Source organism: Calidris pugnax, unplaced genomic scaffold, assembly GCF_001431845.1.
Source record: "Calidris pugnax isolate Ruff unplaced genomic scaffold, ASM143184v1 scaffold435, whole genome shotgun sequence".
Lineage (NCBI taxonomy): Eukaryota > Metazoa > Chordata > Aves > Charadriiformes > Scolopacidae > Calidris > Calidris pugnax.
The window spans coordinates 869,910-895,483 of record NW_015091240.1 but is presented as its reverse complement, the minus strand read 5'-3'; the positions used below and the strand labels follow the sequence as shown (position 1 = coordinate 895,483).

The 25,574-nt window shown below is 42.7% G+C and overlaps 1 long non-coding RNA gene across 1 annotated transcript in view; it reads left to right on the top strand.

Annotated features, from left to right (window-relative positions):
• Positions 1-25,574, top strand: part of LOC106898652 — a 36,962-nt gene that overhangs the window by 9,354 nt on the left and 2,034 nt on the right. The window contains exon 2 of the long non-coding RNA XR_001413955.1: positions 25,228-25,338. This is a non-coding gene — a long non-coding RNA (uncharacterized LOC106898652). The remainder of the gene's footprint in view (positions 1-25,227; positions 25,339-25,574) is intronic.

The following is a 25,574-nucleotide window of genomic DNA, read 5'->3' as shown; positions in this document are numbered from 1 at the left end:
CAGTTGTCACTACTTCTCCTGTCTTATTTACTGGGTGCTGGTGCTACATTTTCTTTAATCTTCCTTTTCTGTGCAATGTGCCTGTAGAAGTCCTTCTTAGTATTCCTCACATCCCTTGTGAAATTCATCTCCAGTTGAGCTTTAGCTTTCCTGATTCCATCCCTGTACATCCAGGCAACATCCTTGTTATTCCTCCCTGGTCCCTGGTTCTACTGCTTGTACACTGCCTTCTTAAACCAGTAGGTCCTTACTCTGCCATGCTGGTCTCCTGCCTTCCTTTCCTGATTTCTTATACATGGGACTCGAGAGTTCTTGTGCCTTAAGAAAAAAGTCCTTAAAGAGCTGCCAGCTCTGTTCAGCTACTTTATCCCTGAGGGCTGTTTCCCAGGGAGTCCCATCCAATAATTCCTTAAAAAAATGAAAGTTTACTTCCTAAAATTCAGGGTCCTGACTCTGCTCTTCATTTGGCCAATATCCCTCAAGACTGTGAATTCCATCAGGGCATGATCACTGCAGCCCAGGCGGCCACCAATCTTGTCATCTCTAATTTGTGATTTCACCCTTGTTAGTAAGCAACAGGTCTAATAATGCTTTTCCTCTGGTCGGGCTGTCTGTCACCTGGATTAAGAAACTATCCTTGATGCACTCCAAGAGTCTCCTGGATTGCTTACAGCTTGCTGTGCCACTTTTCCAGGAGATGCCAGGGTGACTGGAGTGCCCCAGCAGGATCAGAGCATGCAAGTGCAATGTTCCCTGTAGTTGAAGTCAGAATGCTTCGTCAACAGGCTCCCCATGCTCAGGTGGCCTACAATAAACACCAACCACGAGGTTTCCTTTGTTGGCTTGGCCCCAAATTTTTACTCATAACCTGCTCTCAACCTGTTAATCACTATTTTTCAAAGAGAGTTCTGTGCAGTCAATCATTTTTTTTACATGGAGAGCAAACCCCTGCCCTTCCACACTTGCTTGTCCCTTCTGAACAGTTTATAGCCATCAACTGCAGAGCTCCAGTTGTGTGACTGGTCCCACCACATTTCAGGAAGAGCCATTAGATAGTAGCTTTCTAGCTGCACAGTGGCTTCCAACTCATCCTGTTTGTTTCCCATCAAATAGTTTTGTATCTCTGTAGTATTCTTTGAAGCTATTTCATGTAACATGTAACAAGTTAAATGAAACTGAGGAGAGTTAAATAGGAGCTCTTAAATAAACTAAAAAATTCAGAAGAGCTTACCTCAAATAAAAGTTCTGATGCAGTTACGATTTCTGTTCCTCACTCAGGTGCCCCATTTCCCAGGTTAGAAAGCCACCAAAAAGAGCTTTGATTTATCTAGTGATCAATTCACTAGTGATTTAGTGATATACTTCTTTATAACCAGGAGGTGGTAACAGCTGGGGTGTTACAACATGAACGAAAGGGGTGAGGGCTTGTCCTGGGAAAAATCATCAGATGATGTGTAGGAAAAGAACATGATGCAATGAAATGGTTAAATTACGAAATAGAATATAGGTAAGGCATTTTGTTAAAGCAATCTATCTGACCATCTGGCAGGAAAATTGTACTCAAGATGAGGGAGAACGTTTAAGGAAGAAGAGGGAGAAGATCCCAGCTCAACCCAAAGCTAAGTGCTGGTTGCTGGTAGCTGAGACCAACTTTTGGTGGCATTTTAGATTTTGGTGGACTTATACCCATCATGAAGCATGGTGTCACATGGGATGAGGGACAGCCAGAAGCTGGGACAGGAGCAAGGAATTGACCTGGAAAGGGTGCATGGTGGTCATTAGAGCTGTAGTAACCTGTTATTATTCACCTCAGGTTTTCGAAAGTGGTGGCTTTCAATATATGGTCTAGGTACCTTAAGTACCTAATTTTCAGAGAGCGTTTTTAGAAGTTCTCTGTTTTGTGATATTTTCCAGTGGCCCACCATAAATTGTAGTATCCAAAGTCACTGATCATCTTGAAGTCTTGTCTGTGGGCATTTTCTGAATTACTCTAAAATCTGTCTGAGTCACTAATGAGTTCAGATAAAGTTTTTTACCGCTATGTTTATTTAAAGCCAATCACTGTTACATTTCCCGGAGGAAAACACTGCCATCAGCAAGCAATAAATTGATTTTAAATCAGCAAGACTGCCATTGATCTTAGCAGCTATTTATTGCATATGTTCCCAGCAACCACTCTCTAATGGAATTTTAACAATTCAGTAGGGTCGCTCGAAGGTCTCAAGGAAGCAAGGGAAAATTTTGTCACTTGCAGGAAATACCTCCCTAAGACAGTGCCTTCATTTTCAATCATAAGGCAGTCAGAATGGTACAATTCTTGAGTTTTGGTGAATCCTAGTGGTTAATTTTCAAGATATACATTCTTATTCAAGACAGTTTTTATTCTATTCAGCTTGTCCTGGTACTATATACACAGTATCATCTCTGTCTTTTTAAATCCCTGAGCTGCTGGTTGCTGGGAATATACAGAGCAAATATATCTAGCCTCTTGGCCTCTTGGCTCTGCAGCATTTCGCTGCTGTCAGGCCTAGGACAGATGAACACTTCTATCCTTACATTAGAAATATTGTTATAAGAACTGGTCTAAATATGCCTCTCTTTCTGCTTCTTTTCCTACCAAACATGGCCTTTTATATTTCAGGTAATATCTTGCACCAGAAGGTCAATTTTTTGTTTTGGTATATCATTTACAGTAGTTTAACAGGAGATAACATGCAAAACATTCTCTGACAAAAACTACATTTGTTACCAATCTCACCCTGTTTTCTTGCATATGCTCTCAGTTCCAAAAGTGTCACATGGGTATGCAGGCAAAAATAGAAGGAGTAGGAGGGGATTAATCGTTGTAAAATATTTAAGAAAAATGTTGATTTATCATAAAACTGAAAGGGATTGGGGCGTGGGGCTGGAAGAGGTGACCAGTGTATCCTTTGAGTTAAGCTGGTGCCCTGCCTTCATTGCCAGAAGAGCCTTGGCCAGCTCCATGCCACGGCTCCTTTCTGTTTTGAAGTCGCTGCATGCACAGCAGTACCTGTGGGGGCCATTATGTCCCTGTGCCCCTTGGGCAGGTGTCCTTGTCCCCATCCAGTTGGCTGGGTCTGCTGAAAAGCAGGGCGCACACAGAATGGCTGTGGCCCCAGGCCACAGAGACCTTCATTGATGTCCGTGGCCTCAGGTATTCCTGAGGAAAGACATAAGTGCCAGACCTACTGAAAGGGTTCCTGAGATTTGTATGAATAGCACAACTCCACTTTTCTCTATCTCCTATACACGCCCAATGCACATTACTTAAAAGCTACGAGTAACATAAGCACATGACAGTTAACTGTAATTTTAGCTGAGACTTGACCTGTAGGAGTGCTGTGGTTGTACTTCTTTGCATACTACAGACTGCAACATAATCCAGCAGATAACGAAGGATGAGGGCAAATGAGCACTTTGAATAAGTGGCAGCATCCGTCGCTTGCAAACCTCCGCCACCTGGCATTGAGCTGGACCTGACATGTTCTGAGCCACTCTGGCACGCTTCTTATGTGTTACAGCAAGGACCAGAAGAAAAATATGATTGTTTGAGAATCCCTAGGCCCTTTTAGGAGGTCTGGGTTATACACATGGGTGGAAGTACTCCACAAATAACAAAATGGAGGAGGGAGGCAGGAAAACGGAAGGAGGGAGGCAGTGCATTCTAGGAAATAAGAATTGAAAGGGACCTGGACTTTCAGCCAGGTTCCTCTGCTGACTCGCTGGGTGATCATGATCACGTTTTGGGTTTTTTACACCAGTCTGCATCAGGAAACAATGGTTGAAAGCTGTCTTCAAATCTGTCTTTTCCCTTTATAGCAAAGTAGGCTTGAATACAGCTAAACCCAACCAAAGCACAAGCCAGACAGCATATCCCTTTTTTTGGAAATACGTCATTTTACCTGTGATTAAGCCAAGCTGTAGTGCTCAGGGATAGTACAGCCCACAGGCAGCTAAAAGTGTGGTTGGTGGGCAGGAAAGGCGTTTGAAGCAAAACCCCCCCTGTGAACACAGCAGGGGCTGAGGGCAGGCGGCTCTGGAGCTGGCTATGCTGCTGAATTTCTGGCTAACACGCAGCCTGGGCTTTCTGGACCTTCACAATGGTGCCACAGTTCCCTGTCACTATGGAAACCATTTTTTGAAAAGGCACTAGTTTCAAAAAAATGAATTGAAACCAAAACGTGTACTTTGTCTTCGTCCCTGGCTCTGGGGTTCCCCTGGGAACAGGGAAAGGCTCCTGGAGGCTGGCCTGGCCTCCTCAAAACACAAACTCAGGTTCCTCTTCGCGAGAGAGCCACAGCTGAATCAGCAGCTGATTTTTCCACAGAAATGGGCAGAAGCCACAAGAGCTGTTAAGATAGCAGGAAGGACCCCCAAAATAGCTCAAGAGGAACCAAAACCAGTGTCAATGTAACACCGTGTGGACTGTGTCTCCCGCATTACATGGCCTACTGGGGACAGCCGCACAGTGTGCAATCAGATTGTGTACAGCACAGACAGGTTCATCTGAGAGTATTAAACAAATTCAGGAGACATTTATTTTTTCTCTACAGCCTTGCCCAGGCTCATATATGGGACCAAACGCTACTGTGTGGTTATTGAAGGAATAGAACAACAGAATGGGGGTGCTTTCCACTGTCTATGTGCTCGGCATTCCTGACTGCCAAGCCTGTCACAGTCTGATTCAAATCCAGCAGAGATAAGAGTAACCAAATGGTTTTGGGTTGGTTTTTCCCCACGTGTGGGCTATAAAAAGGTCCTTGTTGAAAATGGCTTTGTCCTGAAGCCCACAGTTCGGACTTAGCTGTGTTCAACATACTCTGGATAGGTCATGGTTGGTTCCAGTGAGCCAGCCATGAGGAAAAAAACCCAGCATTTTAGGGTCTCTCACTGCAAAAGTCACACAAGAGACCTGCATGTGGGTGTTGGTCTCAGACTAAACCTGGTGGCACAGCCCTCATTTTAGTGATAAGTATTTATGCATTACTACCCAGCATTACTACCTGAATCTTGACACTAACACTTAACATTATCACCTAGGAATTGCAAAGCATTTGCAACCTGTATTTTCAGCCCTGGAAGCATCATTGGAACCTAAAAGCCCTTTGGAGAGGCTCAGTGGAAAACAGACACTTTTCTCCCTGCCAGTCCTGCTCCTTTCCCAATTTCATCATTGTGCCCATATGCTCTGGGTGCTCTTTGTGGTGCTCTGCTGAATTGAAAAGAAAAAACCGAGGGCTGGAGAAATCCAGGGAGGGGGGAGGCTCAGGTGGGGGTGGCAATGAGCAACCTGAGGTGGAAAAAGGTGGGAGGGAAGTTTTTGAGTGAACTTTGGCACTAGAGGAAATCCTTAACTACCTTTCTGGGATGAGTTGAGGAAGTGCTATGTAGAGCATACACCACTTGCAGCTCTTATAGACATCTAATTAGCAGGTGCCAGGGTCCAGGATATGAATCAGAGTAATTAATTTCCATATACAATTGGCAGAAGGAAGTAAAGACTCCCCCAGGGAAGACCCAGAAAGGCAAGTAATTATGAAGAGCTAGAAAGACAAGGCACAGTGTTTCCTTCTCTTTCTGAAATTTCAGCAGCCAAACCCCACTCCCTCATCACATCCTGAAATGATAAATTCAAGTTTAGGATGAAGAAATGGAGGAACAGAAACATTACAGCCTCATACAGTACTGACCCAGTAAAAACTATAAGTAAGAAGCTGGGCTTGCTTATTCCAACAAACAATGCTGCTCCATTATCCTGTGGCCGTTCTGGATTTCTTGGAACTCTCAAGCCTTTTCACCATCCCATCCCATCCCATCCCATCCCATCCCATCCCATCCCATCCCATCCCATCCCATTTTCTGTGTCAGCATCTTGTGTCAGAAGAGCCCACAGCTCTTCAAAGAACCTGCAAGAAGCCTAGGGAGAACCATGAGTGAGTCCATGTGGGAAGGTGCCACTGCAGTGAGGTACCTGATGATGCACAGAATTATGGTGCAGACCCTGCTCCAGAGCACAGGGGTGATTCCCAGCCCAAATGTCGGAAGCTGCCCCTTGTCCGAGGCCAACATGCCATCTCCAGAGTAGGTGGGAAGCTGCCTGAGAGGACAAACCATGCCAGAGAGGACAAAGTCAATGATGGAAAGGACTTTCTGAGCCCCAGGTGCCACCTGGAACCCTTGGACCAAAGGCATAAGCCAGCAGCTACCAGCCCATGTAAGGGAGCCTTTGCAGGCCCCTTCCATTCACATTTATTTTTGGTCTATTTTGCTTTCTTTCCCTTAGGGTTTCCTCTTTTCCTGGGCATGCTGTCAGGCCCTGGGCACTTTGCCAGCAGTGCAGTTCAGCATTGCTGGTCATGCCTTGAGAACTTCTGCTCCCAGGATTATTGCTCCAGTCTCCTCCAGGCTCCTTCAGCCAGAGTAGCATGGTGGCAGTTTTCAAGTAAATTCACCCACACAGCCCTCCGCAACGATGCTCATTCTCATCAGAAGCGTGTTCGGAAAAGAGAAATGAGGCAGGATCCACGTCCAGCTCCTCTCAGAAACTACCAATGTGCCCACATCAGGAAAGGAGAGAATGGAGAGTAGCTTAGGATAGTTACTAGCATTGCCTTCTTGCCTGGAATAGCACTTTTTTGTCTATGAGTGTCCTAGGTGCTGCAATACACAAACTCACTCCTTTTTCAGCCACACTACCCCTGTGCTTCACCTGTTTTAAATTGCTAAGCTGGAAGACATAGCCTTGAATTTGGGCCAGCATTTCTTTACCATAAATATCTGTGGTAGAAGCCTCAAAGACAATTATTTTGCCCTGGCAGCCTTACTGTTTTTTATAACATTTTGGCATGCTACTGAGCCATTAGACTTCAAAGTACTTTAGTGTTTGTGGTTCCCACTTCTGCACAGGGAGGCCAAATGCTGCAAATAGAGGGCATGAGTCTCCTGATGGGAAGGGGAGACACTGGCGCTGGTGGAAGTCCTTTCCACCTGGTGCAACAGGGCTTTACCACAGCTGCCAAGAACAGAGACTGAAGGCAAGAGGAGATTTTAGGTTAAGCTGCAGTGCTGGCACAACACGGCTGCTAGGCTGCCTCCCAACTCACCTTACACTCCTGGGGCATCAGGTAGAGGAAGGACAGCAAGCTCATGTTGCCTCTGTAAAGGCTCTGTCCCAGGAACATGGAGATGTGAGGTAATTTAATGATTATTTTTTGTTCTTGCAAGTATGGAAATATTTTAAGCTCATCTGCAATTTTTTTCATCCCTTTCACAGATATGCTTTAAAAAAACATCCACACTTTGCCTATGGACAAAATACAGAGGAACATTGGAATAAAATCAGAAGTAGGCAAAGCTGTCGATAACTGATGTCTTTGGAAAACAATTTCAGGCCCTGAGAAACATAAAAAACCTGGTTACCAGTGGTTCCCTTCTTGGGGTGGCTCTTCCTGATCACCTTACCAGAGGATTGCTTTTTAGCAAGTACTTTTCGTTTTAGGAAAGAATACAGCAGTTGTACCTTGCTCACATTACCATGGCCAATCTGTGTGATCTCAGTTGCCCTTTTGCTTATCCTGTGCCTCATCTTATGCGAGATTGAGATTGTTAAACTAGAATTTTTATATTGACTACTGAAGACTAAAGAAGCTAAAGAAGCAAAATTATTTTACACAGGAAGATCTAGATGGTGCTGACAAATTCCTGCCCCTATTACTAACCAGTTGGAGGCAAATAATTTAAAAATACCTGTTTTGGCAGTTGAGAATTAGGCAGCATTTAGGAACTGAAGTCTAAGACAATTATTCAGAAAGCATGTTAGATTGCACTCCAGCGTCACTCTTTTGATCAAGTAAATAATGTGTCCTTGCAGTTATCATCTTCAGTATTCCTGCTAAGCACAGAGCTAAGTTGGCTTTCTTCTAATCTTTCTTCCATAGGGCAAAAAGAAATGCAAGTAGACAATAATGAAGATCACTGTACCCTTTAAGAGTTCAAAGTGCTTCTCTACACTATTATCAGTATTGTCATATCAGATAAATAGTTTTAGAATTTTCCTGTTTGGCACAGGGTAACCTCTGTTTGTCACCAGAGTTCATGTAGACTCTGAGACGGGGTCAGCAAGTGGCCAAAGCATAGTGGAGAATAAATCCAGCATAAATAAATTAATCTGGATGTAGATCAAGAGGCAAATTACAAATGTTTGAGAAGCTTAAAGAAGAGATTTGAAACTTATCTTCATTGCTAAAAATAGGTTTTAATTTTTTAAAGCTTTTTTAGTTTTTAAAACTGCTGGATAGTTAACATTCATTTGTTTTCCTGTGGTGGAAACAGTCAGAAAATGACAATGTGGTTTTGCTGTGAAGTAAACGTGCTGAGATCAGCTCGTAAGTCTGTCCAGAACTGCTGACTTCAGGGTACACTGGTAAGTGCCTGCTTTTCGTCTCATGATAACTCATGTGTGTTCATGCTGCTGCTGTGAAAAAATACAGCTCTTTTATGAGGCTAACTTTCTAGTTACATGAGAGCATGGTATACTATCCAGCAAGGACGGTGCACTAATGTTTTGTTTTGAGTAATTAATGGGAACAAGGATTTGCTTCAACTTGAGCTGGAGTTTTTATGTTTTTACTACACTCGGCACTCTGTCACAGATGGCTGCTCTCTAGCAGGACCATCGAAACTGGGCAGCAAAAGTCCCTTCAGCTCAAGCTTTTCCTCCAAGGCTAGATATTGCAGTGAAACTGATAATGCTAAAAACTGGAATGGCAAAAGGATTTAGAAACCTTGAGCCCTGTGAGCCATGTGCGTATGATGGATTGCAAAGAGTCTTCTTATCAGGGAAACACTGGAAAGACTTATTCATTGCTGTCAGTGGCAGAGTCCATAATTGCTGCTGTGCAAGCAAACAGCACTGGGGTTGACAGAAACACCCAAGGGTTAGCCCTTCCTTTTGGGTTAATGTTCTGCCTCCTGTTATGTTATGAGACAAGGAAATTATTAGATAATATTGCACTTGTACAGGTGCCTGTGCTATTGCACCTCAGCAGAACGAGAGGCATAGCTGGGGGCAGGGAGGGGGACAAACATTAAACTTGCACTTACAGTGGTTCCCAGTGACAGGACGAGGGGCAATGGGCACAAGCTGGAACATGGGAAGTTCCATTCAAATATGAGGAAGAACTTCTTTATGGTGAGGGTGACAGAGCACTGGAACAGGCTGCCCAGGGAGGGTGTGGAATCCCCTTCTCTGGAGATTTTCAAGACCTGACTGGATGCAGTCCTGAGTGATGTGCTACAGGCAATCCTGCTTTGGCAGGGCAGTTGGACTAGCTGATCTCTAGAAGGTCCCTTCCAACTCCAACAATTCCGTGATTCCGTGATTATCTGGTTTAAAGTCTCAGTTCTGCTACAAACTGCCTGTTTGCCTCTCATCACCTGTCTCTTGCTGGGTGCATGAGTGAGGTGCAGTGCAACCTGTGCTGTGGTTGGCATTTCTAAGTACTGTTGTAAAAAAATGTAGGATAGACTTCTACTTTCCAGTGTTGTGCCTACAGGAGTTTGCATTTCTGCATCAATATCATTAGTTTGATGAAGCTAGCTGAAATAATAACAGAAACACACAGTAAAACAGGTGTTCTTCCTTTCAAATCCTTGACCTGTGCCTATTAAAGCATTTACAGGAGGTCTGATCTGCATCCTATTCAGGTTAATGAAAGCCTGTGCAGTCACCTCCAAGGGCTTCACATCAAGCCCAATGAAATTAATTACAGAAACAATTTGCAGGAAAGAAACAATAAACAGAAAAGCATAGTACTGGTGGATGCAAAAGAATAGTGGCAACAAAGCTTAATCACTCAGAACTGCTTAAAGGCTTTTTTAGTTAAAAGATAAAAGTGCTGATGTAATTATTGTGAATATGATGACAGGAAAATTAGATTTAGTATAGCAAAATTATTAGATTAGATTAGACCACTACACACTGACTTTTGAATAACTGCATATAATTGACTTTAAACTGACCAAGATAATGACCAACCTGTTGATAAGAATAAGGCTGTTAGCAAAGATGTAAATATGGGAGAGCCTTGCAAAGGCACAGGCTACAGGCACTAATTAGACTGGTCTGGTCTAAGGCAATGGCTTCAGAAGAGACAATATTTGGCAACTATATCAGTTAGTGATATTTTCCTTCCCAGCTCCTGGGATTGCTCCATTTCCCCCCTCGCTCCTGCCTGCCCTTGTGCCAGTGCAGACCTTGGTACAGCCTTTCCATGAATCACACAGGAAAACTGAGCCTGCTTTCAAACATGCACACACAGAGACAAGCAAACATATTTTGCTGGGTTATTTTTTAACCCAAATCATCCCCCTGATCTGGCTCAGAACATGGGGTTTTGAGCGCTCGTGTTGATACCAGTGCCAGGATAGCACAAGGCGAGGAGAGAGAGGATGGCTGGGACGGGCAGGGGGCAGGGGCTGGTGGGACAGCCCTGAGGTTCCAGCCAGCCATCAGCATTTCAAGTCAGCCTCTCCTTTGCTAAGGGGCCCACAAAGCTTTTGCATGATCTAAAGAAAAAACTATTCTTGAGTTTCCGTTTGTTTGTTTTAATGCAGTCAAATGGTGTTTTAACAGTAACCATTTGCTTAAAAAAATGTTTAACCTTGTAGGAAGTGATGAAGTGTTGATTACTCATTCACTGAAATTCAGGAGTCTGAATATAAATTCTTCTCACACTACCCTTCCTAGCATGTCATTATTCCAATTAGGAAAGTGTTTAAGATATTTAAATAATCTCCCATTCAGCTACATGTATGAGAAAATGCATTCACTCAGTACAATAATACAATTGTGCCTTTCCTCTGAGATGGCAACAGAGGGTTGTTGGAGCCATTTTGGGAAACAGTAACTGAAAAGCAAAGGATGGCAGTCAGACAGATTGGGCATGAGAAAAGTTAAAATCAAATAGCAAACATGACAAAGCCCCTCTGCATGCACAAACAGCAGAGAATAAAGCTAACAAAGCAACCTGTGTGAGATGAGAAACCGCATCGCTCCACCAGCTAGAGACATATGTCGATTTGGGTTGACTCTTTTTCAAACTGTCCAAAAAAGGAGAGTGTGAGCGGACTGATGCTGTGCTGGTGTTCACTGATGCAAATCAGGAGCAACTACACTCACGTAACTCATTTCAGCACAGGTACACTAATGTAAAAATTATTTAAGTGAAAATAATGTTCAGGCCCAAACAAATAGGTGCAAAACCTGGCAGTCCACCTTGCACTTCATAATAGCTATAACATTTTTGTGGTGCTGACCTAAAAAACCACAAAGTTCCAGAGATAATTATTCACAGCACGGACACTGGGACATTTACTGTACAGCCAAAAGATCGTCAGCCGACGAGGTCTATGTTTAACCAAAAAGAACAAAAAGACATTTTTACAGTTGTTTATGTTTATCTGTTCTATAAATATTGAGACATGATTCTTTTTTGGCCAGTTTGAGAATCCAATTAATTTGTTTTTCAGTTTCATTTTTGCGACAATAAGTTCAGAGGTGACTTAGGGTTGCAATACACAGTGACCACAGCTGCTAAAAATAGACCTCAATAACATAATACATACACCAGTGCTTGACTGCCACATTGCCCTACACCTCAGCTCTTTGAAGTCCCTATACTTAGGCAGATTAATGTGTTCGGAGGCATGTAAACATGTTGTGGTTGTGAACTTCCATATCCAGACTAACATGGTGAAGGAGACAAGATGAAAACAGCATGTCCAAGAGGCATCTTGAGCTGCTGAACATGGCTGAACGCTGCCCTGTCCCATAGGGATGGGTGGGGAAATGGTTTCCCTTGGGAAAGCTAGGATTTCAGCCTTTTCAGTGTTGCATGGCATTGATTTCAAATGCAAGCAGTTATTAAAATAGCAGTCTCTAAAGAGAGAAAAGAAAGAAAAGGGTGTGACAGGAATCAGAATGATGTGATTTTGATGGATTTTTTTCTTGTGAAGTCACAAGCCTAGAAATAAATCTTACACAGCAAAGTAAAAATACTCCCCTTTTTGGACATTTTTATCCTTTAAATTTTCAGGTCATCAAGTATAAAACTTCTCGGAAGAAGAGCTATTAACTCAATGTTGACCTCTGTTATGCAGGGTTTGGCCCACCTTGCTGGGCCAGGAGAGCTCCAGGCGAGGTTTGCAATGGGGACCCCAAGCAGAGGGCAGTGCATCACTGCCCCGAGAGCAGCTCAGCAAGCAGCCTGCGGCCCTTCTAGCTCTGCTGGCAGTGGCAGAGACAAGGCTTTGTCCACTCCCTGCTGGTCTCCTCTGCGTAACTGAGCTGAAGAGGTGGCCTGGCTGAGGTAGGAGAGCAGCCCCTAAGCTGGGGTGTTGGGCTAAGAGGGACAGGACAGCTGCAAGAGGTGGGGATAAGGCTGGAGAAATTTAGGAAAGAGCTAAAATTGTGGGAGTGGAGGTCTTTAATCTTGTACATGTGTCAAAGTAGACATGGGAGAGGCCAAAGCAGGACCAATTAATGGGACCCACTGCCTCAGAAGCTACTTTCTGATATTGCAACTAGGAGCAGATTCCTGACTGGCAAGCAGAGGTGACATTATCCCACCTAATGACGCAATTTATACTGTTCTGCTTGGTATGTTTGCTTTCTCAGATCAAGAAAAGAAGAAGCTTTCATAGGAAAAGCATAAAGAGTTTGAGGTTGGGCAAGGAAAGGCGATATTTATAAACTGGAAGGATGCCATGCACTAGGGTGGGGATGCAGCAGAGATTGCTGCCATTGATGGTCTTCTCTCATTTTTTTCAAGTGGTGCTTACCTGAAGTTAGTTGTCCAAGTAACTTCATTGGTAAAATCAACGGCAGTGCAGCAGGCAGCCTGTGTTTCCTTCCTCTCTGACAGTCACCATCCTCCTCAGCACTGGGGGAGAGTCAGAAATTTTTTGGCTGATGGAGGTGAGACCAATGAGGTGACACTGTCTGGCAGGACAAAAAGGACCAGGCTCTGCAACTCATGAAGAGAGCAATGCAAATATCTGTCATGATCCAGCATGGCAGGACTATATTTTTTTAACTGCGTATATTTAAGGTCTTAATTTTGTATTTAGTGTCTTTAATTTTATGCTTATGGCATAAATTTGGCATTCATGCGATACTGCAGGTGGCCGGTTGATGTCCTTTCTTCAGCCCCACTTTCCTGGCATTTTTCCCATCTCTCTCTTCATCCCAGTAATGGCTCTGGCTCTGCCAGTGCTCCGCAGAATCCTAGAGCAGTCGCTGATAGGTGGATGGGGATCCCTAACACTGGGGAAAATGCAGCCTTACCTAGATATGACATACCTGACGTAATGTCCCATTTCTCCTAGAGATCCCTTTGTTCCCATCTGTGTCTCCAGCGACTGTCACTTAAGCCATTCCTGCCATATCACTTCCTGCATGCAGGGGATATTTGCGTGAGGCGTGTTTGTAAGAACACATTGTGTGATGTGTTTGTGTTCTGGATTAGTTTAATGGAACTGCAGTATAACCTGCAAGACAGTTTCCCAGCTGGTAAATTGTATTTAAACAGCGAAAAACAAATACACTTTCTTATTGCTCCAGTCTTTTAACATCTGGTTGCTTAGCATTGTTCCTATCTTATGTCCACTTCGCAGTGCTTCAGCAAGATTGCCAAACAAACTGGCAAAAAATAAATTTAACAGAGATCAGAAAAAAAAAAAAAAAAAAAAAACAAAAAAAAAAAAACCAGTGCTCCGCAGAATCCTAGAGCAGTCGCTGATAGGTGGATGGGGATCCCTAACACTGGGGAAAATGCAGCCTTACCTAGATATGACATACCTGACGTAATGTCCCATTTCTCCTAGAGATCCCTTTGTTCCCATCTGTGTCTCCAGCGACTGTCACTTAAGCCATTCCTGCCATATCACTTCCTGCATGCAGGGGATATTTGCGTGAGGCGTGTTTGTAAGAACACATTGTGTGATGTGTTTGTGTTCTGGATTAGTTTAATGGAACTGCAGTATAACCTGCAAGACAGTTTCCCAGCTGGTAAATTGTATTTAAACAGCGAAAAACAAATACACTTTCTTATTGCTCCAGTCTTTTAACATCTGGTTGCTTAGCATTGTTCCTATCTTATGTCCACTTCGCAGTGCTTCAGCAAGATTGCCAAACAAACTGGCAAAAAATAAATTTAACAGAGATCAAAAAAAAAAAAAAAAAGAAAATCCAAAAGAGATATAACAGTCACTGACGGGATCCATAGACATATCAATTTGGCAGCTAGTCAAACTCCTCAGAGCCATCAGTTGTGCTCATTAAATGTCAGAGCTGTGAATTTGCCCCAGGCATTATCAGCAAAGGTTTGAAAATGGTCCGGCTTGGTTGAAAGAAATTTTCTCCCCCAAATTTCAGGTAACTAGATGAATGAAAAGAATCATCAATAGCAATTCCATACCTGACTTGCAGCTGCAGAACCAGGTTTCTGTGCCATAAAGCCAGGTTGTAAACTTTGCCTTTTATTTCAAATAAATATAAGTATTTTCCCTAAGTATTTAAAGGTACTTCTCAGGCAGAGGCTCCCAAACCACACAGGTTTGAACTTTAATCCCAGCAAAACTGGTGCCAAGTTTTGATTTGATAATGTTCATTTATACAGCAATGTCAGCATTTACATAGACACTTTTGCCTCAAATCTTTTCCCCTACACAACAAAAGGGGTAGGGCTTCTGAGTGGGCTTTGGTGGGATTTTTTTTTGACATGCTGTTCAAGAAACAGCAAACTTTCTGTAAACCTTCAAACTGAGAAAGAAAAATGCTTTTGTTTTCTTTAATATCATGGTAGATCATGTATTATATGACAAGTGCCAGGAGGTGACATAAAACTGAAGACAGGTAGGGTGAGGTAGAAAAAAGCAAATTCTTCTAGAGAGGAGCAAAGAAAGAGCCAGAGCTCCCTTCCCTGCTAGCGCTGCTGAGCAGTGCAGGAGAGGGCATGGCCAGCACCAGATTGCTTCCCTTGTTAAGTTTCCCTGCACATCAGGAGGTTCTTGCTGCTTCAGGTACTGAAAGCATACACTTGAAGACCCTGTGGCTTGCTCTTTTGTGTAGGCTTTTAGAAAATTTTGGGACCAGAGTAATCTTTTTTTTACCTGACAGGGGCCTCGACAATGTTTTAAGCCAGGTATTATTCAGGTAACTCTACTGAAATCAGTGAGGTCTCCCACCAACAAACTGGTAACCCAATGCGGCCCAGGTTGTGAAACACACACTTGGCTAAGAGCTTTGCCTCACTAAGGACCTTGGGACTTGACCTTTAATTCTGAATGTGTGTATAAACAAGCCATCACAATTTGTCTGCACTGCACTTGTCACAAAAGCCATTCACGTATACAGAGGACCTGGAGGTGAGTAACAGGCAGAGGCCATTCTTAAAAAAACCAAGCCCAGTGATTTCTCTGAGGGCAAGAGACTTCCTTACCTTACCAGAAAGGTGGAGAGCTGCCCAGCTTTATAGCCTGGGCCCTAAGCAGTCTGTGGGTCCTTCCATAGGGGAACCTTTGCCTGGGATCTTCATATATCTGGGCATTTGGAAATATGTTTAAGAGTCAAGCATTCCACTGTTTAAGAAAGAGATATTACTGCTTCTGGAGTGTGGTGTTACTGTTGCATTAGGTAAGAGTCACGGTCAGTGTTCTGATTAATGCTGCCTACTTATATCGTATTTCAAAAAATGCAAACAAATTTGTGGCCTTTGCTCCCAGCTGAAATGTTGTGTGGATCTGAATGGAGACGGGGAGACTGGCTGGCAGGGAGAGACCTGCAGACCAGCTACACCATCCTCTACTGACCAGATAGATCAGGAGGCTTCTTAAGAGTGAAAAGTCTATGTTGGACACTGCATTTCTCTAGCACTGGACCCATCGGGGATCAGTATCCATCGTTCCACCTGCTCAAACACAGCAACACCTGCAGGAGGAAGTGGCATTTATTAAGCAAATGCTAAGTAGCATTTGCAACTTATATGGGACTTACCCCTGCTAATTCTCAGGAAAGAGTTAAAATTGTACCTGCAACCTCAAAATCTGCAGCTATTTGCACCTTGTTGTTGGGTCAGCAGTTTGACTGATAAAGGAGCCCTGAACTCCTCACCTGTAGAGGAAAGTCCAAAGGTATTTTCAGAAGATCGAGGGATTGTTTACCAAAAAGCAGAAGTGCAGAAACCCACTCAGGGAGACAGCCTGGCAATACAGGCCAGAGAAGATGTAACATGGTGGAGGCCTCCAATTCCCAATAAGAGAGTACAGGTCTCAACTCATAATTTTGCAATGCCCTTCAACCATTTGAAAGCCAAATCAAAGGATGTCTCATTTGAGTGTCATGAACTGAATCTTGCTGAATCGACAATTCAGTTCTATAGTTGTGCTGCTTCCCGCAGTCCCTCTGATGCTGAAGAAAATGACTTGCCTATTATCTTTACTGTTAAAGCCTGGATTTCCGGTACAGGGGAAGTCCTCATGTAAAAAAGCAGAGAAAACGCTTTAAAGAAGGAGGAGAATGTGCTCAGATTGTGAAGCAGCTGATCTAAAAGCAGCGAGACCCTTAGGGAACCCTGGGCCACAATAGTTGACATTTGAGGCAGGAAATGATGGTTTATTTAGCTAACTGAAGTGAAAACGGCCAGGGAATTTATACAAGGGGAACAGAATTACTAAGAATTGCATTTAGCTAAGACAGACATGAAGGCTAAAACTCCAATGATCGTGGGAAATACTAAGAGATATTTGACATCTCTAAGTAAAAGTGGCCTCTGTTTTGTGATTCATCTAAAAGCCAGATCAGGTGGGCAAGGGATTCCCTGGAGCGCACTCCTTCTTGCTTGTCAACACCTTGCAGCATCTGCTGTTTCTCCACAGTTTCCCTTCCAGCCACTGACCTGCCTGGAAGTTTCTGAGATATAATAGCACAATTCTGCTCCTAAATATGCATGATTTTTCAAATGCTTCAGTAAAAGCACTTTTGAACATACTGGCTAGTTAAAAAGGAGCTTTCTGTTCAAATAATGGGGACTTTTCAGAGGTTTTCTTCACTCTTCTTAGCCATATGCCATGAACACTGGGATTTTACACTTTCTATGATAATGAACGATACCCAGGAGTTTGACTTTGCTGGAGGATCTGGCTACGGACACCAAGCTGAGAGGAGAAAACTTAAGTCAGGCAACTTTAGTAACAGCAAAGGAAATGGAGGGAATGGCACAGCATAAAAGCATTCGTTATTCATCAATTAATACCCGGGGGGGGGGAAATCTGTGAGCAGTTTTTGGGTTTCACAAAACAAATCTAACTTTGCCAGAGCCTGGCTTGTCTTAAGGCAGAGATCCTGTAGATGAAATGCTTGATCTATGATCTCCCCAGTTTTTGCCCAACAGGGACATTGCCCATGGCGCAGGTTTCTCTCCCATGTGTCCCTTCCCCCCAAGAAGCCAGTGTTTCAGGACTGGGAACCCATTGTCCCAGCAGCACTTGAGCCCATTTAACAGGGAAAATGGCAAGTAGCCGTCCTTCTGCAGAGCAGTGACCTTAACCTCCTTCTCCAGCCCGCTGGGAGAGCAGAGTTCAATGAACAACAGTCTGGCTGCACTGCTGAAAACTGTGGCCTTAGGGAAATAACTTGTTGTTGTTGTTAGGTTTGCTTCCAGCCGGATGGTTCCCGGTCGGCTTCATTGTGCAATTGTACGAATCCTGATGCCAGCACAAATAAGGGGCGATGGAAAAGCCGGTGATACAGGCAGAGCAGAGGCTGCTTCTCTCAGCAGCTGTGCTGGCTTAGGCCATCCACAAATGTTTGTGGGTTGCCTGCTCTAAGAAAAGCTTGATGCAACCTTGTTGAATTTATAACCCTGTGAGGTGATTATTCAGGCTCTCCTGCAATTCCGCACAGATCCTGGCATGGATTTGCTCCTCCCTGTACTGCACTTTGCTCAATTTCTGTGTGCTGCACGCTTTTTAAATATTCACACAGCACTATCTGGAGGGGAGCACTTCAAAGGGGAGTGAGTCTGTAACACCAAATCATCTCCTGCTGAGCACCACCAAATCATTGCAACCTTGGACAATCAACCAACTGATTTTGTGTTATTTAGTTGCCCTAAAGGCTGCATTTCAAAATCTGAAATGTATGGACTGGAACAGCTGACAACAATTCATTCTGCTCAAGTTGTTTAATAATGCTGCACAGACTTTGATTGAAAAGCTTGCTTTCAAGGGAGGGAATTTAACCAACTTCCAGACTAGCTTCCTCCTCATTTACGGTGAACAAAAAGTCTTCAAAATACTTAAAATCTGATTTAAGCGAACATGTCAAGGAAATAAGTGTTAAAACTCAAACTCTTGCTTGATGGTCTATTTGTAGTTCATCCAGTGGTAATAAGCCAGATTCTTGCCTAGTATAAATGGGCATAAATCCACTTAAGCCATGCAAGAATGTTGATTTATGCTTGCTACAAATCTGACCTTTATTTCGGTATTTCATGATAAGCTCCAATCCTCTTTTCACTGCTCATTTATTGGAATGGAATTAGATTTACCAAGGTATACTCTGACAAAATGGATTGCTTTTTGCTTAAATTTTTGTGCCAGGGATAAAATCGTGGTCTATTTCAATGTAGAACTGTTAATAAGATAGTTTCTTAGAAGCAAAGGCAGAAATTATAGTATCATTCATTACAATGCCACACATTTTTTATTTCGTAAAGTTACACCAAATGAATACAATATGCTCTACAAATTGCAACCTCCTTCTAAGAAATCCGAGATAAATCTGCAGAATGGAGGTTGAAATGAGTTTAGCTAACAAGTAATTGCATAAAAGCTTAAACATATGAAGCCAAATGATTTGCTGAGAGTGTATTGGAATGAATATGCCCTTACATTTGCTTAACTGAAACTACATTAACTACAGTGCTCCAAATGACCTTATGTTCTTTATTTCTAAGTCCACAATCCCTGCACTGAAGCTCAGCACACTGCACAAAGCCAGACTTACCAGAAGATGATAATCAAGAATTTATTTTATTAGTTTTAAATATAATACTCTCAATTTTTGTCTATGCTAACTGTATGGTAAACAAAGCTTATCACCGCAGAGAACCATGCTGAGAAAATTGTATGTGAGATTACACTACTGTGAAGTGCTCAATATGGGGGCTACAGCCAAAAGACGGAGCTCATGTAGGAGGCAGAAGCGTGTTTGCTAAATTCTGTTTCACATAGGTAACGTCTTATGCTGCCGTCTTCAGTCTGCAGTAGCTTTTAATTAGCTTCCTGATGATATAATTAGTTTCCTGATGATGACTGAAGTGTTGGTTTACATTGAATTGTTTACAACCTGGCTACCAGGAAAAGACTTCTTCTCTAACACGATGGTACACCAGTAGGGGTTTGACATAGATACATTAAAGTTGATATGGATGAGGTATGAATGGCAATATACAAGTGTGATATCATCAAGAAACAAGAAGAAGCAGCAAAGTAATGTTATGTACAGCTTCTGAAGGCACCCGGGTCTGCAAAACCAAGGTCAGCCTCCTGGGTGAATCTCAGACTTACGTTGGAGGCAGTTTTTTGCCATCCCTGAGTCCTAGATGAACCTCAGATCTACAGTGGAGGTAACTTTTCTCCAGCCATATCTCCTAGGTGGACTCTGGACCTGTGCTGTAGCTTTGTCTTCAGCCCCATCTCCTACATGGACTTTGGACTTAATGCTGCAGCCTTGTTTCAAACCTTGCCTCTGGTCCTATTTCTTGCTACTCCTGGGTGGCCTCTGGACCTCATTCATTAACTTTGCCTTGTTTGGGACTGTTGATGGACCCTGTTAGCAGTGTCCAGGTCTGCATGCCATGTTCAGGGACAGCACCCAGTCAGCAAAGGCACAGCCTGTGTGGCTCTTGGCTTGCACCACATCTCTGTCCTGTCAAGGCTACATGGCTGCACGTGTCTCTGTCCTCATACACATAAGTGAGAAGAGCCTGTGAGAGAAATTATGCATGAAATCACTTTAAAATAAAATAAACTTCCACTTTTATGTATTTTCTGCATTGAACTTTGCTACATTGGCCAAGCATAAGCAAAGACAACACTCACAGTAACTCTGGTCTGATAGAGAGGCACAGGTTTTGTTGTTCTCTTGATTCTGGAGCTTGTTCCCTTACAATATGCGAAAGGGATTGCATTTGTTCATCTTGGAGGGTGAGGGGTACCTGGTAATCCAGGCACGAGTTTCTTCAAGACACGGAGAGAATCAGATGAAGAGGTGCAATAGGTAGAGGAGCAGAAGCTGTTTCAAGAAACAGCTCATTTTAGGTTGCTTTCATTTGGCAGCTTATTTTATCGTTTTTATTTTCATGTGTAATATGGTAGAGATCTGTAAAAACAGCTGGGTGCCTAACTTTCAGAAATGTTATAGCCCCAAAATACTGAAGTAGATCCTCAAATCAGGCTTTCAGCACTGTTTGGGAAATAAATCCAAATATTTTTCAAAGTGTTTGAAAAGAAGATGCTTTGGCTCCAGAGCAATACGAGAAAATGTACAATCCATTTGATCTGCTTCAGATGCCACAACCATCTGCAACTGCATGTGGCAAACACTCATTTCTCAGCTTCACAGGCACGTATGATTATGAAGAGCTTTAAATACTTTCAGTAAAATAGATAAACCTTTGGTATGCTCTTTTTGTTGTTTACTTATCTCTCAGCAGCATTCTGTGGAAGAATCTCCTCCTGGAAGGCTCAGGGGGGAGGTAGTGATAGGGGGAAACTCCGCTGAGCCTTTTAGCAGAGAAGATGTTGTGTACAAAAGCGCCTGAGGAGCAGCCAACATGAACAACAACGGCTGGCACCCGGATAGGGTCACAGATGCTTGTCTGAACATGCTATTGTGCAGTGTCTCCACAGTGTAGGCTCCAGCTGCTGCTGTACTAAAGACACGACCGCCATCTGCTGTCAAAAACCCCCCAAAATAATGAGTAAAAGTCCCGCAGGAGGCCCCATCTGCCCCTGCTCACTAGCGACTCCCATGGGCTACTGACTTTGTTGCTTGACTTCGTCATTTCTAGCATTGCTCTCAATTCTTACAGCTTTTTTATTTCTTTGCACCCAAGTAGAAAGAACAAATTCCTGTTACGGGTCATGTGAGCTGGCGTGCGGACAGGCAGCCAGCAGTGACACCAAATTACATCCTTCTAGGGACGGGGATAGACTCCTAGGCAAAGTAACCGTACAGCCAGCAAGTACACGTGTGTTCTCTGTATGTACATGTGTGCACTCACATCTGCTCAGCACTGCTAACTATTGCTTTCTATGCACCTGAAATAGCATTTTCTCAGAGTTTATATTCCATGCAAATACTTGATCTCTTAGTTGGGAGCTCGGATGAAGTGCAGACAAGGGGATTGGTTCAGAGTAGTTGAGTTTGCCAGCACCAAATGATGGATCTGCTGGAAATGACTCACTGAACTGGGGCGGTTGTCTCAGTCCAGGTTTTCTTAGCTGGGTTCCTCTCCCTTAAGGCTCAAGTTTCTCCATCAATCCGAATCAGTCTAACCTTGCCATGAAGGAAAGCCCTTGTTGCTTTGCCGTCTGTCTTACCTGTGTTGTTTAATTTATATAATATCTGGGCACTGTAGCTGCTTTTCAATGTTTAAGTACTGCTTTTTCACATTTACTGTGGTGGTGGGTTTTTTCATTACCTTCTTTTCAGCAACATTGGAAAGGAGGTTATTCTTTTAAAACAATCCTTTCTTTGTATCTTATTTTCATAATCCTTATTAATATTTTGCTTGCTCAAGTAGTTCAACCTACTGTCTATATATCCTTATACCATGTATTATAAATGTTTTTTTGTCTATTTCCCATCGACTTTTCTTTTTGGATTTTTGACATGTTTAAGCAACAGGCACTTTCAAGATACATTAGCTAACTAAGCTATTGAATAACCTAAACAGCTAAATCAAATATAAGTGTTCTTTTCTTTTCCCATTCTTAATCTTCTTTCTTCTCTGGTTAAGAGAACACCAGCTGATATTATCCAGTATCATTATCCTCACTTTCTGGCAAACCTACTTTTTGTTCATGTTGTGTTTTTTTCTCATGAAGACGTTTATATTTTCATCACCTGATAGGAGATCCACAGCCCCCAGTTCTTCACCCTTCTAACGCGGTTCACCCATTGACTTTAGGGTGCACTGAATACTCACAGGCAGTCACAGAATGCTACGTGGCAAACTGCTTGGTGGTGTGCAAATGTATTTGTTTGCACTTATGTATGGACCAGAAAGTTTCATAGCCTTTGTTTAGAGCATGAAGCTGAAAATTGTCCTGAAAAATCCAAGGTAGTTACTTGAAATCATTTTTAAAGACTACAGAGGTTTATTTCTTGGTGCATTAAGTTTGTTTCTGTCCCCAGCGTACAGCAGTGTAAAAGTGATATTTTGTGATTGCTCTGGGTTTCAAATACATGCATTTTAGATAACTGATAATTTTAGATCACATATAGAGGAATTCACGTTCTCTGAATTTAGGTTGTCTACCTCACGTTCCTGTGCTAGGAACCCATACCCCTTCCGTGACCAGCTGAGCCATTAAACAGTGTGCAGCTCGAGTTAAGCCCCTCCCTCTGTTGACATATTTAAGTACCTAGAAAATAAATTAGTATCAGTGAGATTTCTTTGTCTAGAATAAATCATGTCAAACAAGCTCATTTCCAGCTCTGATTAGGTAACTGCTCCTGCATATAGCAGAAAAGCCACAGATGCCAGATATCTTGGTTTTAGAGACTTTGAACACTGTCTCACACCACCATCTGTCTCACAAGCAAGTCACAGAAAACCACCAATGGATAAGTACACAACTGGGTGCCAGCTGGACCCAGGGAATATCTAACAAGAATACGTTGTTAACTTGGGTGGATGCATCAAGCTGAATTCTGCAGGAGTATCTCCATAGCACCGACTTAATGTTTTCATTAAGTAATTTGGATGGCAGAACAGACAACTTGCTTATCAAACCCACTGGTCTGGGAGGGACAGCAACTGTTGGAGGACTGGGCTAGGATTTCGATGAACTTGGCAAATTACAGTTGGGATAAAGTGATTCAAAGGACATGTGTTTACTCTCTGCAGAATTACTGACATCACAACTGCAGATTGTGGAATTACTGATCTGATAGCATCACTGTATAAACAGACGTGGTGGTTAGCACAGATCATAAACCAAACAGGAGTCAGCCATGCTGCTACAAAAAAGGCAAAAAGCACCAGAGGCTATATAAAAAGGAATATTTTTTGCCAGGCAAATGAAGTTATTCTTCTGTTACGCTTGGGGCCGGTAAACCTTCAGTTGGAGTGTTGCATTCTGCTTTGGCTAGAATAGAGATTTAGAGATTTTATGAGGAAATATTGGAGGAATTGGAGTGGTTTCTCCTAGAGAAAGGGGAGACACAGTGGGGAGGGCTAAACATGTGCACTATATTTCTAAGGGAGAGGGCAAGAAACTCATCAGCTGAAAAGGCTCAGTGGGCAACAGAGATCTGAGTTACATGTTGAAATAGCCTTCTCATGGTGCAGATAAAAAAACACCAAGAGAGATTACTATGGGATATGACAACCTTAGGTTTTGAGTATTCAGGTGCAGATTGGACAAAAATCTATTACTTAAATATAACTGATCCAGCTTTTGGATCAATTCCTTAAATCTAATTGATCCTCCTGGCAGGAGGAAGGAGACAGTTCCCATTTCTGTTTTTCTGGTATTTCTGCTTGGAGCCAAAGGTCATAATTTAGACACCCAAGTTAGATGTCTAAATTATACATTGTCAATACCAGCCAAGTATCATCCTGAGACTCTTGCTTTCAATTTATGTTTAATATATCATTAGGAAAAAAATCTTAGTGGTTAATAATTCAAATCAGAAGCAGCTCTAAAGTATGCTGGCACCACCCTATGCAAACTTTATTTGTTCAAACCTGTGTTTTCCAAGTCCTAGGCTTTGAGCACATATTACCAGCTCTGCTAACATCTAAACAGCTTATGATCTAGAGACCTGTTGGACATTAGGAAGATCCAGTTCATTGAATAAAAGCCGTATTGGAACATCCATTTAATTTACTGCAGAAAGGATGTTGGATGAAAAGGGGAAAGGAAAACTCACACAAATATTACTCATTCAGAAAAAGCTAAAGCTCAGGCTCTGAACAGCCTTTGATATTTGACCTCTGCAGATGGCCTGTAATTAGACTCTAATCCTTTAAACACTCAAACACACTTAACTTAAAGTTAATAGGATTAGTCACATGCCTGAAGTGTGCACGGCTGGAGCAAAAAATTGTTGTTGAGTACAGCTGGATAAAAAGTTGCAATGAAGTCCCTTTCTGGTGGAACACTTTCTTATATTTTCTAAGTATTTTCTAAACAGTTCTTGTCCCAAGTAATTTCCTAATCTGAAGATATTTAGTAAATATAAAACTTAACTGTGGTCTTCCCTAAAAAAGTTGTACACAAAAAGAATAAATCAAGCTGAACATTTTCAGAGGCAGAAATTACAGGTTCTTGGGAGATTTGAGGGGAGTTATTTTGGTTTTCTGGAAGATATAGGTTTAAATTCAATGACTTTCATAATTCTTTCAAAGCAAGTTTGAGATTAAACACGCACAGACAGATCAGAGAGTTACTGTTAAAGGAGAAGCTGCTGCCCATTCAGAGCAGGGTCCCTTCCCAGCGGGTGACCCCAGTGGGCTGACAGGTGACTCTTTTGACTCCTCGCACACAGATACACACGCACACACACACACTCTTGTGCACGCTCCCTCCTTCGTCAGGCTCAACCCTAGGTTTCCCACAGCACAGTCTCGGGTGTTCAGATTTTATAATTTAATTTAATGTGATTTAATTGAAAGGTACAGCAGCAAGGTCAGCCAGGGCTGAGTGCCTCCAGAAGGGGAGGGACCTCGAATAGAGAAATCCCTGAGCAATGATACCATTGCGATCTATACAGCTCCCTGTCGCGTGCTGTCCACGCATCTTTTAGTCCAATGGGGATTTTTGGTCTGGGATCTTCTAACACCTTATTGGATTCTTTTTCCATGTCCAGACAGGCAGGCCATTGACTGCTCTTCTCTTGTTGGTTTGCAGGCTCTGCTGCCTCTTTATCTTCTGGTCTACACTTCTTGTACACCTGCGCTTGCTGGCAAAACACGGGAAACTGAAAAGTCCAGACTAAGGGAAAACACTACCAAAACATCAGTATGTTATAAACATTTTTATTGTATTAAAAGCACTGTATTAGCTGCTAGGAAAATTACTAAGAAAATTAACTCTATTGCAGCGTAAAGGCTTCATCAAATTTAGCTACTCATGCTAAGTAAAGCTAAGCAAACAGCATAAATCACACCATGGTATAACCCTAAGTAATTTATTCTAACAAAAGCTTACTTATTTAAGCTAAACAACTAGTATCTCTCAACAGTTACAAAAAGAGG